This window comes from Hemicordylus capensis, chromosome 5 (assembly GCF_027244095.1).
Source record: "Hemicordylus capensis ecotype Gifberg chromosome 5, rHemCap1.1.pri, whole genome shotgun sequence".
NCBI lineage: Eukaryota > Metazoa > Chordata > Lepidosauria > Squamata > Cordylidae > Hemicordylus > Hemicordylus capensis.
The window spans coordinates 106,758,419-106,772,958 of NC_069661.1; positions in this window are offsets into that span (position 1 = coordinate 106,758,419).

The window sequence follows — 14,540 nt, forward strand, 5'->3', positions numbered from 1 at the left end:
GAAGCTGTATAGTCCAAATTTATTAGAGCCATTCTTCAAGTTCCCCCCTGCGCCCCCAATACTCTCACCAGACGAGAGGTAGGTTTTGCTAGGGCTGAATCGGGTTATTGGAACTATATTATAAAGTTCTGGTTAAAATTGTTTTTTTTTACCAATGTAGGCTTGGCTTCCCTGGTAATGATTGATGATTTTAATTACAAGTGGAAGACCTTGGTTAAAATTAAACTTTTTCAAAAGGGGTTCTCCCACGAGGAAATTCTTAGATTAGGATATGATTGGGCCTGACAGGTTATTAAGCAGCGTATTGCTGATACAGAACTACAAGTGGATGCAGTCTGCCTAAGGAGCGGTATATATCTGGGGAAACAACCTTTTAATTCCAAACTGGCAGGATACCTAGATAATATCCTTATCCCTAAATTTAGGCATCCATTTACTCTTGCTTGCCTAAACGCCCTTCCGATGGCTGTTAGGGAAGGTTGATATAAAGAGAGTCCATTTAATTTAAGGTTTTGCCCCTGTGGAATGGGCATCATATAAACTACTCCTCGTGTCATTTTATATTGTAATCTATTCAGTGATGCTTGTTTAAAACTAATTTCCCCTCTTTTGAGGAAATTTCTGGGTCACTCTGATGAATTTCATTTAGAGTTTTTGTTATCTAACTTTTCCAAAGAGATTACCTTCAGTGTGGCGATGTTTTGCTACATTGATCGTTTTACACATTTGAGTCCTATGTAATATTTTTGCTGTATTGTCTATTGTCTAATCTGGTCTATGATCACAATAAAGATTATCCTGATTCTGATTCTAGGGGCGAGGGGGCCCGTGTTTGCCTCTCTCCCCGGTGGCTGCTCGGAGTGAGGGAGATAATGAAGAAAATAGAAACAGGTAGAGCTGGTGAGCCCTCAGGAACTGGGGGGCCAGGTTCTTTAAACCCATCCGCTCAATTATAGCTAAACCCCTGGCTCTGGGTTGTAAAGAATTGAAAGGGCTAATCTGGGGACATAGACAGTAACATCTGCCTTATCTCAAGGCCTGGAGCCTATGATGAATTTACAGTTACGGACCTAGAGTGGATAATCTTTAACCTTGGTTTACAGCTACAGTAGTTTTACAAAGGTTGATGTGGAGTCCTTAAAAGAAAGACACAACAATTTAAGTGCAATACATCAAATCTCATTAAGGTATTAGTATAACTGGTTATTGCATCAGAATTAAATTAGAATTAAAGCAGTATAACTGGTTTAAAGTATTTAAAAAATAAAAGTCACCAATATAACACACATCTGATAAAGTGCAAAAATCATTTACAAAAGCTCCTACTCTTTCCACAAAATCATTCAATGAATATTAGAATGTGCAACTGTACTCTACATTTTCGAAATAATATTAATTTTTTTCTAGTGAAAGATCTTCATAGAAAAGTTAGATTAAGTACTTTGGATATATGAAATAGAGCCTCAAAACTTGTATCGCTGCTCAAATGAAAGGTTATCTTTACGTACACTCAGGAATTTATTTATTTTTTTTAAATCGTCAGTCTCTTACATACTTGGGATTTGATTGGGATGATAAGCTGCAATTTGCTGCTGTATGCATATGTGAATTCATCTGCCTAGGAACAGATGCACACTGTGAGGACTGGGCCTTCAAGATAAATCTGCTTATTAGCGACATGCTGCGCAAGCCACCGCAGTGATAGCACCAGAGTTAAGACCACAGTTTCAAAAAGCACACACTACAAATTGGAGTGTATTCATCCTTCAAATGCCAATGCAGCTGTCTCATCTCATTAGGAATTTAGAAAGTTTATGCTAGTACTTTATCAATAAGCGCAGGGGGATTTGCATGAAATGGTGTTCAGAGGTGCTGCAAAAAAAAAATTCATTATTCTCATTTTCATGATATTCAAGCGGCTGCCATGTGAAAAAAGTTACTAAATAAAACTAATGCCCTGTGGCTGAATTTGATTGCTTTCTCGGCCCAATCAAAAATATCTCAACTATTGGGAGAGGAGTATTTGTTTAGATGAGAAATGGTAAACCCTTATATTCTATGCTCCAGAAAATGTATGTTACTGTACATACTGCCACACTCAGTTTGTGTCTCAAGCCCGATCTGGGTAACTTGCTCTCTTCCCCAGGGTCCCAACTTGCGATACATGGATGTGCATAAGGAAGTGTACTCATGCCCTCTCCTTGGTTGCTTTGCACTGAAGGACAAACTAGATGAAATGGCAGCAGCATGTGTCTCCCATTTGTCTAAACTGCTCATGTATGGGGAAGATATTAAGGCTGTTCTCATGAGCAGCCTAACTCAGACTAGGGCAGCACAGCCTGGGTTAGGCTGCTTGTGTGGAGCACCGGGATCACTCCTGATCCCGGCACTTTCACCCAGCCCAACCCTGCTTTTTGCCCCAACTCTTAGCTGAGGTTAAGGACACGTGGAGCATTGTGGGATTCCCAGAGGTTGGGAGACATTGTCCAAGCCTCTGGCAAGCCACACGGCTCTCGGGAGCACAGCTCATGTGCACAGCCAAGAGATGTGGCCAGGTGAGCAAGCAGATTGCATTATGCCATAGTATGCATTTATTTTATTAATTTTATAGTTTTATTTTGTGAGCTGCTTTGATGGTTGGTCAAAAATAAAAAATGAAATGCAGCTTACACACACGTTACACACAAAGTTCTAAAGAGAGATGTAACATTAAGGTATATAGCGTCAATCAATCAATCAATCAATCAAGTATATAATACAGTTGTTGCTCGTCAATTGCAGGCTTCCCAATCATGGATCTGAGTATCTGTGACTGGGAAATAGGCATCACCAACCGCGCCCCGAGTATCCGTGGTTTGTGCTTTCTTTCTTTTTTAAAAAAGGGCATGGGGAATTTCTGGGGTCCTGGGGTCATTTCTAGAGATTGGGGGCAATTTGGGGGTTTGGGGGCAATTTTTGGCAGTTGGTGGGTCATTTCTGGGGGTCAGGGGTCATTTCCGTGGATCAGAGGGGATTTTTTTTTCTATTTTCTTCTTTATTTTTAGGTACATTTCCAATCGTGATTCCCCTAATCCCATTTCCCATTCACTTCAATGCCTTGTCAACCACGAATTCGCCAACTGCATGGGTTTCGAGGAAAGGAACCCTTGCAGTTGGCAAGGGATGACTGTATCTCTTTTTGTAATTCTTACAGCATTTTTCTTTTCTTTATAAATAAAATTGGGTAAACATTTTGCAATCCCATTTGGGATGCTGATCGTGTAGGCTGTGCTTCAAACATGTATCTGATTTGTGATGGCACAAATTGCTTTAATCCTGTTCAGATCTTACAATGTACATGAATGCAGATATCTGTGCATATGTACATTTTTTTTCTGTGAATGAACATACTGTCATTCATTTTATTCTGGTTGCAGACCCCTCAAGTCTAGTCTGCTGCCCTAGTCTGCTGCATCTGTGATATCACACTTGCTTGCTTGTTGCTGGCTGCTGCTGTTACCCTGCATTGGAAGGGAGTGTGTGGGCAGAGCATTTCATTGTCGTTCTTTCAAATGGTTGTGTGTAGATCAATTGCATTTCTGTGGTGGGGACACAGTGGATGTGGTGAGTGACACAGTGGATGTCCGTGACCTTTGGGAACCTTGTTCTTTGCAAAGCTCAGCTGTTGTTGTTGATGTGTGCTTCATCCTCTCTATGGGACAATGAGAGACTGTGCCCATTTCTGCCTGTGAGTTCCTCCTAGGAGTGCTACATTGGCTCTGGTGGTAGTGCCCCAATGGGTGCCTGCTTCCATCAAGATTTTAGAATGTTTGGGCAAAGGGTTGATTTTTAAAGAATTTCTGGTTTGCGTGACTTTGGGGCAGAAAAGGGGCTTCGGGGCAGAAGAGTGGTCAGGTGGTAGTGCCCCAATGCAGAAGAGGTGGTCAGGTGGTCTTTGGGGCAGAAGAGTGGTCAGGTGGTAGTGCCCCAAAAATTCTTTTAAAATCACCCCTTTCACCAATTCCTCTGAAATCTGAATGGTAGCAAGCACCCATTGGGGCACTACCACCTGACCCACTCTTCTGCCCCTGAAACCCCCTTTCTGCCCCAAAGACATGCCAACTTCAAAACTCCTTTAAAAACAGTCCTTTGCCCAATTCCTTTGAGATCTGGGTGGTAGCTTCCTTGCACCCATTGGGCACTACTACCCAAGACAACCCATCCTGGTGCCACCCCACCACCACCTGGGGAGTTATAACTAAGACTGCTGAAATCCCCATTATTCCCTATGGGAAAAATCTTAAAGATATGCAAACTTCAAAAAATAAAAAATAAAAATCACCCCCTTGCCCAATTTCTTTGAAATTTGCATGGTAGCTTCCACCCATTGGGCACTTCCCCCACTCTTTTGGCCCCGGGACCCTTTTTAAAATCCAAAACTATTTGGATTCAGAAAATTTGGGTGCAAATAGAATCTGAGGTGATTCAGTGGGGTCAGATTTAGATCAAAAACAAATCGGAGGTGCACATCCATACAGCAAGCCGTTTGCCATTTCAAACAGATCCTTGTAGTCACATCCACAGCAATTGTTTGCTAATCACTGCTTCTCCATTGAGTCACTGTTCTGAACTGAAGTTAAAGATCTTTGGACTCATCAATACTTTCTATTGAATCTTCTCACCTTTATGTAATTCGTTTCCAATTTATCTATCTATCTATTTACATCTATGTAATGAAAACACTGTACTGCAGAGATACAACCTTCTTCCTTGGCCTTCTAATATTAAAAGATAAGCAAGAGTCTCCTGAAGGAGAGATTTAAAACATTGAAGCTGTAGGTTTTTTGAATTCCTATTAAAATTTTATATCTTTTTGAAGCAGGGTTGCTGTTGCATGCAAGAGCTATGAATAAAATCCATAGAAAGCCACTGATTTAGCCAGGATAGGACTTAACAAATGGTAATGCTCTGTACAATTATAGATGGGATCCTGAAAATGAAACAAAATGAATAGGAAGGGCACAGAAAGCAATGAAGTGTAATCATACAAAATGTTTCCACTGGGATTTTGAAAGCAAACAAGGGTAATTGAGTGGGTTATCTTGCTTGCAGCCTGATCCAATGGATTGGCTTAAGCTGCAGTTGAACTTGTAAAACAGAGGTATACATTGTGGCTGGGGATGGTGGGAGTTGTAGTTCAACAACAGCTGGAGAGCCAAGGTCGCCTACCCCTGTTGCAGAAGTTGCTTGAGTGGGAGTAAGTCACATATTATCTGGAACAGAATGAAGCAGTGAACATTTGAGTACCAGGCACCAGGGATAACAACAGGGGATGGCCATTCCCTTGATGCCTTGCCCATGAGTTTCTAGAGACATTTGGCTGACCACTACTGAAAACAAAATACTGCATTATCCAACAAGGCAACTTATGAGCATTAGTCTTCTGATGCTGATTGCCAAGACTTTACATGGCCTGAGGTGTCTGATGAAAGTTCTTTGAAACTCGTAAAATGACTGCCTAGGTCTCTTCCAGTCACATACTTCTTACCCCCTAAAAACACATTATCAGCAACATGGCAGCCACCAATCATCATCCCCATGTGTCTTCTCAGTAATGTGGCATATGTTATCCACCACTAACTGAGCAAAGATACACCTTTTTAGTAGTGATTCTCTTTATTGAGCACAGGGAGAACATCTGGCCCTCTCCACCCCCAGCACAGTAGCCCTCAAGTGATTGTTGCTGGTGTCTATCTTATGTTTCTTTTTTTAGATTGTGAGCTCTTTGGGGACATGGAGCCATTTTATTTATTTGTTTACTTTATTTATTTCTATGTAAACCGCTTTGGTAAACTTTTGTTGAATATAAATATTATTGTATTTTTATGTAATGGCAGCACCAGGGGGAAAAAAAGATTGAGGGGGTGGGACAGAGAAGCGGCAAAGTGCATTTATGGGTATGTGAGCTGTGCCTCATACACAGTGCCAGATTTAGGCACAAGCTAAGGAAGCTACAGCTTAGGGCCTCACATTATGAGGAGGGATTGAATATAGATAATAATTAAATTTCAAGTTTTACATAATTGGCTGAAATAATAAAGGAGAAAGGGAAAACAAACTTACTCTCCCCGCAAACCGCATTCAGGCTCTACACACAGATCGTGTGTAGAGTCTTTCTGTGTATCAGGGATATAGCAAGGTTGAAGTGGGCTCTGGAGGAAGAAGTGAAGATGGCCTCTTGCCTTCTTCTTCTCCCCCCCCCCACCTGATGTCTGCTGCAGAAGAACTATATAGACTTGGGGGTAGGAAGCATTCTGGGCTTGAACTATTCTCTCACTCCTGTGCAAATACACTCTCCACACTCTGATCAGGAGCCAACAGCTTGTCAGTGAATCAGGGAAATATGAGGAGAGAGCAAAGAGTGGGCTATTTCCCAGGATGGTTTTTTGGGGGGGGGGGATTAATGGGCCCAGGGACACGCCCCAGTTGCTTTTTCAATTTAGTAATGCTGAACTGGTTAACTGGTTTCAGACTCTGGAATGCTCTCCCAGTGGCTATTCGCTCCTTGGTCTCCATCACAGTTTTTAGAAAGTGAGTGAAATCTTGGCTTTTTATGCAGGCTTTTATATGATTTTCTCTACTGCTGCTGCTTTGTATTATGTAAGGTTATACTGCGCTTATATTTTCAATCTTTTTAGTCAGATCTATGTTTTTCTATTCTAGCTTAATATTTTAATTGTGTAATCTTTATAGTCTTGTTTTAATTTTTCTGTGTGAACCGCCTTGAGATTGTTTTAGTGAACAGCGGTATACAGATCTAACAATAAATAAATAAATAAAACTGCTCTTCTGTTTTTGTAAATTAGCATCTCTGGATTTTTTAAAAAAGCAATCATGATGTATTTTCAGTTAATGCAAACAGGCTTATTGCAAGATAACTATTTTTCTTAGATTATTAGTTTTTAATTGCATCTTTGCCAAATATATATGAAAAAGTAAACATTTATTATTTCGATTTTTATTATCCTTTTTCTTAGATTTTTTTTTAATGCTGTGGGGCCTCAAGCTTCACACAGCTTAGGGCCTCAGCATGTCTTTATATGGTCCTGCCCACACATAAAATTTCTGAAAAAGAAAGAGGGGCAGACTAGTTGCCTGGGGGCACTTGCCCCCCTTGCCTATCCTCTAGAACAGGCATCCCCAAACTGCGGCCCTCCAGATGTTGCTGAACTACAACTTCCAGCATACCCAGCCACAAAAAACTGTGTCTAGGGATGCTGGGAGTTGTAGTTCAGCAACATCTGGAGGGCCGCAGTTTGGGGATGCCTGCTCTAGAACCACCCTTGGTGATATAATATGAAAAAATCTGACATCCGCTGCAAGCAGCACCCATGAAGTAGCATAGAGAAATGCTGACTGGTTCTTTCACTAGCTGTTACTGAAGCTATTCTCACGAGTAGTGAAAACCGGGCTAGGGAAGCCCAGCCTGGTTTTCGTTCCGTGTCTGAACCTCCAGGAGCCGCACAGTTCTGGTGGTGGCGCGGCGGCAAGCCTTCTTATGTAGCCCACCACTTAACCTGGGTTTGAGGTGTGAGCATGCCCAATAACCAGGTTAAGTGATTGTGTGCACCCCTGCCTTGAGTAGAGACTAACAAACAGCCAGCAGCAAGAGCACGGAAAAGCAATCTGCACTTACCTCTCTGTAAATAATATCTGTCTCTTTAAAGCAGTAATATTCCTGATTCAACTCCACTGTCTTGTTCTTGCATACCACAACCCTCTCCTCTGGATTCTATACTTGTCATAGTAACTTAATTGCTAGATGACCATATGACAGGCTTGAACAACTTGTGACTCAGGCCCACAAAGTGAATGAAGCTCACCTGCTATGATCTGGGGCCTGACTAGTGCCAACATATGTATCCTGCAGTCACAGCCAGGTCACAAAAACTAGACATTAACTGAGCCCCCAGTACCCACCAATATGAGGCTGCTGGGCTGCACTTGATCTGAAACATTTCATGTTGGATAGTTCTGTGCCATGCCTGTTGAGTTAGATATCACTGGTTTATTTCATTTTCAGGCCGCCTTTGACATCTGACTTCATGGTGACTAGCTACAATATATTAGTTACAGTATGATGTGGCTCTACAGTTGTCTGTGCACATGGACAAACCACATCCATGAAATGCGGTCCTCTAGAGATGGCAGGCCTTCACGGCATTGCAGAGGGTCTTGCCCTTCAGGGGGCTTTTCATCCAGATGGAAGAAGGAACAGAAAAGCCGCTGTGTCTGAGTGGAAGCAGTGTTGTACTAATTTGACTGGAGCCTATATATTCTATTATTGCCCATTAGTGTTCCCTTTATCCCTTGAAAAAAAGATGATTTTCTTCTTTTCAAAAGCTTCCAGTACGAAGAGAGTTTCTCCTGTTTTTGTTTTGCCAAAGTAAGACCATATTAGCAGCAGCAGAGTAGCTGTCATAGAAAGCCACATATCTATAATTCACAGCTTGCAATGACACTAGTCATGCCATGATACTTCTTTAACAGCAATAATCCTTAAGCACCACAGATCCTAATTATTTGAGCAGCAGTGGTTCTTAATTCATGATTGCATCTTCTGAGAACAAAAAGAATGGTAACTAGGCACACAATTTCTGTGAATGAGCACTGCACTTGAGTCCCAGTGATGAGCATCAGTCTGGAAAAATTGTTTCCTCAGAGGTGATAATTACCTGAGCAACAGCCCAGGCAATCCTACTCCCCGACCGATGAAGAATATTCATACACAATCCACTGTTCAATTCACTTAATTATGATTTAATTTTGCTGACTGTTAAGTTTTCACATAGGATTTGAATTTGTAAAATACTGGGCATGTTTCTATGATGTAGGGCTGGGATCTTCATAGGAGTCAGTGGCCAACATACTAATGCTGCACTCACTCAATGAACAAAGCCTCACTACTGCAAGATCATATAGCTGTGCTACATTATGGGGATGTTCGGAACTGAACTCTTGTGTTCTTGCACAAATGTTCCCTGCAAAACTTATGAGGTGTGCTGCCAGGTACTCACCATGGAGTAAAATGAGACAGGTGGCCTGAAAATGAAATAAACAATCAATATGTAAGGGTCCTCATTGTTGTTTGGAGCACATTTTTGTGTTTATCCTATTTATGGCCCTCATGAGGTCATTTAATTCAATCTACATTTCTGAGGGCCTTGAGTAGCCATCTTGGTTTCTGATACCCCAGCCATCTTAAATAATGAAGAGAGAATGAATGTTTGTTGCAGAGACCTCTTCCAACTAGTCTGAAATGGATCCAACAAAGTTGATGGAGCCAGACCAGCCAAGGAAAAGATCCATTTTAACCATGAACTAAAAATGTATAACCAAGCTTGAGCATCAGTTGAGATCAAACCTGGTTCCAAAATGTGGAAAAAATGGCCCTCAGCCATTTAGATTTAACCACCTCATGGGGGCCATAATTAGGATAAAATAAAAGATGTGCTCCAAACAACAACTGAGATACATCTTTTGCCAAAAAGACCTTGATAGCTGATGGAATATAATAACATCCACTAACATGGAAAGATCTAAGAGTGGCTGTTGCATTCCTTTTTGCATTTCCAATAACATTATTAGTCTGTGCCTTCCAAGATCCAGTTGCATAAAAGACAACTCCTAGTTATTTATGCATCTTAACTTGTTCTATGTTATTCCCACCTATCTGCTACATATGTTGAATTTGCCTTTTTGAAAAGATTATTACTTTAATTGTTGATATTGAAAACCATCATTTGTTGGGGGAAATAAGCAGGTCAATGTAGTCAATTGTCTTCCACCCCAAATGACCAAACCTGTATCCCAAATTTTGTACTTCACTTATTCCTTGTTCATTTGCTCCTCTCCAGAACAGTTTTCTCTAGTAAAAATGTTTTCCATGATTCTTAAGCTTCTTCCACTTCCACACACACAAACACAGTCAATTTCCTCCCTTAAAGCCTCTGAGCCCTTTCTTAAGATTGCAGAGAAAGGGCTCGAGGGAGAGCAGGGAGAAAGCCTTAAAAGGCTTACCTCCCAACAGACAATCTTTGGCATCTTGCTGGGTGGGCGGAGAGCCTGCCCAGATGATTGCCAGCTTCTGCTGGCAGCAGGGAGGTTTGTGGGTTTGGTAGGCCCCCAGAATTCCCATAATGCACTGCATGAGTGTGCAGTGCATTATGGGGTTCCACCCCAATGCCGGCTGGGAACTCCGCAGTCCCCCAGCCCTGGCTGCAAGCAGCCGGGGCCACTTGCTCCCTTAACCTCATTTTGAAGGTGGGCTCTGGAGGCAGGTTTCCCGCCGTGCTGCCACTGGGAGCTGAGCGGCTGCCAGCAGTTCTCCTGTGCAGGCGAAACTGGGTTGGGCTTCCTTAGCCCCATTTTGCCTGTGGATGAGAATAGTTTCCCTGTCTCTTGAATTTCTGGCTGTGGAGGGACTTTTACTAGTCCCACCTGTATGATACCATGAGGCTATTCACATATGCAGCAGAAACCAGGTTAAGAGAGCCCAGCCCAGTTTCGCCTGCACGTGAGATCTGTCAGGAGCCACATGGTTCCTGGTGGCGGTGAGCCCTCTAAAGCAACCCTTCGCTAAACCAAGGTTTGGGGCGTGAGCATGCCCAAATACTTGGTTAAATTATTGTGTATTGGCCACGGCTTGCCACACTCGGGAAGGGTGGGAGAGAAGGGGGAGGGGATCCCAGAAATGCACTTCACACTTGTGCAGTGCATTACTGGGGTTCTGTGGGGCAGGGCAGAGCACTGCACAGTGGCACTTCCCTGTGCCTGACCCCTGGAACTGCTGGGCGAGCCACACTGGGGCATGGGAAGCCTGCAGGAGAGCCACCACTCGTCTGGGCGGGCGATTCTCCCACTCAGGGAACAGTAAGGGATAATCTGTGGGGAGAGTGGATCAAAGCCGCTCTCCCTGCAAACCTCCTCTCGGTGCTTCACACAGCTTGTGTGAAACGCCTCCATGTGTGGAGGAATTTCAGATCCCACCAGCTCCATGATATCAATTCTTTACCACTGCCACCAAGTAGAATTTTCTTTTATATGGCTAGGTCTACTACAACAGGCATCACAAAAATACTTTGCAAAAACACCAAAAACAAAACAAAACAAAACCTCAGTAGAGTGGAAAGGCTTATAGGTGTGGGGTGGATTAACCAAGCTTCAATTTTAAAAAAAAAAATCAACATGAAAGTTTACTTAGGAAGAATAGGCAATTTAAAACATTAGCTTTGGTTTCTTAATTGAGGGTGGGGGAGAAATGTTACCATAAAAGCATAAAGGAAGAAATAAAAGGGTTGGGGGAAACACATCCAACTAACCTTACTCAATTGGTCCCTAACTCAGAGTCCTCTGCAGTTACCTTCTTTTGTCAGCAACTTGGCTTGTTTCTTCTTCAGCTCAGGTCTTAGTAACTTTTACCAGCTAGTTGAATCCAGACTGGTTGTTCTGTGTTTTCCCTCCACTCTCTGTAGTGATTTTCAGTGATTGCTTGTGACTTCAGATTCTGAACCACATTGATTCTTCTTCTGAATCACAGCTCTGCACAGCACTCCACTGCACCAACTCTGCCTTCTTGACTGCTTGGCTCTCTCATCTTGATTCTTCTTGACTCTGACTCTGTCTCTGACTCTTTTCTGAACTGTGACTGCCAGACTCTCTTAAACTCTCTCTTACACTTTCTCTCTATATACACAATTTTACTCCCAGTTGTTGTTGCTTAAAAAAAACACAACTCAATCAAGGTAACCCAATGTTCCCTCCATTTTTCAAATCATCCCTTCCCTCCAAAACCAAACTGTCAGACTGACATTCTCAGAATGAACTTTTGAGCCTGACAGTTTTTTCATGCAAAGTGATTTTCAAGCATATTAAACACAGAGAGGCAGGTCTCACAACCAGTGAGACCTGCTTTGTCCGGGTTTGCAGGGAGAGCGGGCTAAGCCCGCTCTCCCCACAGACGATTGGGCAGACCTGCCTGGGCGGCCGGATCAGCCACCCACACGACTGCCGGCTCTGTGATGCCCTGTGCAAGCGTGCAGGGCATACTGGAGAGACCCCCGAGCCGGAAGACTGCTTTTCAGCCTCCCGCTGGGTGTCTACTCATGAGTAGCCGTGGCACAGATCCACAGCATGCCTACTAACTATATGGTCTTACTTTGGCAAAACAAAAATGCCAAAGTTTTTAAACATGCCAAAGAGTCATGTTTAAAGCATAGCTCTACCATCACCAGTATGTAAGAAAGAAAGAAAGAAAGAAAGAAAGAAAGAAAGAAAGAAAGAAAGAAAGAAAGAGCATTTTACAGTGTTTAAACTTACTATCAATTGAGGGGTCTCTCAGAGGGAGGGATGTGCAGAAACCTCATGAGAAAATTCACTTGCCCTCCCTTGAACATGTTCCCATTCACTTTAAATGTCACAATTTGACATGTCTGTGTCAAGCTTACTCAAAAGTCAAGACACTGCTGGTTGTTCCCCTCCCTTACATAGTCCAGCAGTGACAATATTATATTCAGGTGCTTTCCTTGCAACTCAGGGTAATTTTCCCCCCTTTTTCTTTTGGTACTTGTATGTAGACATGCTGGAGTACAAAATGCATGCCTAACCCTTTCTGAAACAAAGGGCATGTAGAACAGCACCTTGATATTGGCTACAAGGACAGATCTGGATTTCTGGTTTTGACTTGTTTAGAAACACATACCTTTTGTCAAGGCGGCACAACTGGTGATCCACTAAGCCAAGCACAGCCCAAGAAGTGTCAAACTGCCAGTTCCTCTGTTTCCTGCAATCCCAGGCAGGAAATGAATAAAAGGAGGATTTTTGGACTGTAACTCATGACTGGTGAGCTGTGCTCAGCTTGGTGAGGTACAACTTGCACAGGCCTGTCCTTTACACTTGACAGGCTTAGAGCTAATTGAAATAAACTATAGATGTGGTTCTCCTCCTATGTTTGGATGTTTAAAAAGTAATGCTTAACCTTAAAAGATTGAACTAAGAGTTTATTTAGAAACAACTCCATTCCTGTTCCTTTCCCTCCCCTTTCCTTTCTGACTCCACCCACAACCATCACACACACTCTCTACAGCAGGGATCCTCAACGTTGGGCCCCCAGATGTTCTTGGATTTCAACTCCCATAATCCCCAGGCCCAGTGGCCTTTGGCTGGGGATTATGGGAGTTGAAGTCCAAGAACATCTGGGGGCCCAACGTTGAGGATCTCTGCTCTACAGGATCCCCACTGGGACAAACCTCTCAACAGTAATACATAAAAGATACTGGAGAGAAAACAAGTGGATTGAGATTTGGCAGATGTACACAACTTGTGACCCTGGCCAAATCCACCTGCTGCAGTGGTTGTCCTTCACTGCATAAACATTAAGGAATGATTTCCATGTATGCATATAACCCCCACAATGAAGTACACAGGCAGACATTTCAAATGTATCTTCACATGGCCACTAATATGATGCTTCCCAATGGGGTAAGTTTTCATATTTAGTTCTCAGCCATTAAGTGTCCAGTAAATCAAGTGTAGGGAGAAATCAAGTGGTATAAGTGCATCAGTCAGCCTGGTCTGATGTATCAATTACTCGGCAGTTTTGTTAATTTGAATGTAACCAAAGATCACGACACTCTCCAAAATGAAGTGTCTGTGCACTTTCATTTCCTGATTGCTTATTCAGGCCCAGTTGCTTCTGTCTGCTGTAGCTGTAGAAGTCCATGTTGTCATATTCGTGCAAGCTCTTGCAAGCTGCAATTTTCTGTATCCAACTCCCTAAGGAATAATTAATATCTCAGCATAGATTGTCTTTGGCAGCTGAAAGGCTGTTTCTCGCATGGCATCTTACGCTATTATCTTGCACAGGTGTTGCAAGAGCAAAAGGTCCATCCATTCCAGTATCTGGCAAACATGACTGACACCCCCAGGGACTTGGAAAACATCATTTGAAAAACCTGCTCTCTGTCACCTGATACACATTTCCAAATTGTTAATGGTCTCATTAGGCATATTATAGAGAATGGCCAAGTTATTAATTGTGGCTTCTTCTACATGCAACTGTCTCCTGGGAACCTCCATTCAGATACAAAGCCGTTAAGACTAATCATAAGATTGTTTAGTGGTCTGTTTTCAAACACAAAGCTTTCAGGATGCCACCCACAAAATACCACCTCTTTATGTTTTCCACCCCCTGCCCATCCCTACTCCAGGTCTGAAACATTCAAACTCCAAACATCGAGATAAAATTTCATATGAATTTGAACTTTGATCTTTCATATTCAAAGCCTGAGATGTAAAACCGGGAAATTTCATGGATTTTTTTTAAAATTGCAAATATTTGTTTCAACTGTCAGTTCTGAAATGCTACAGATCAGTGCAGAGTTCCTCATAGTACAGTTAAAAATGGTTAGTTAAATCTACCAATTACTCAGGACAACCATTCTTTCCTCTGCCTTTGCCCAGAGTTTTGGTGACACCTGCAATTTGCCTGGGCATAATTTGCT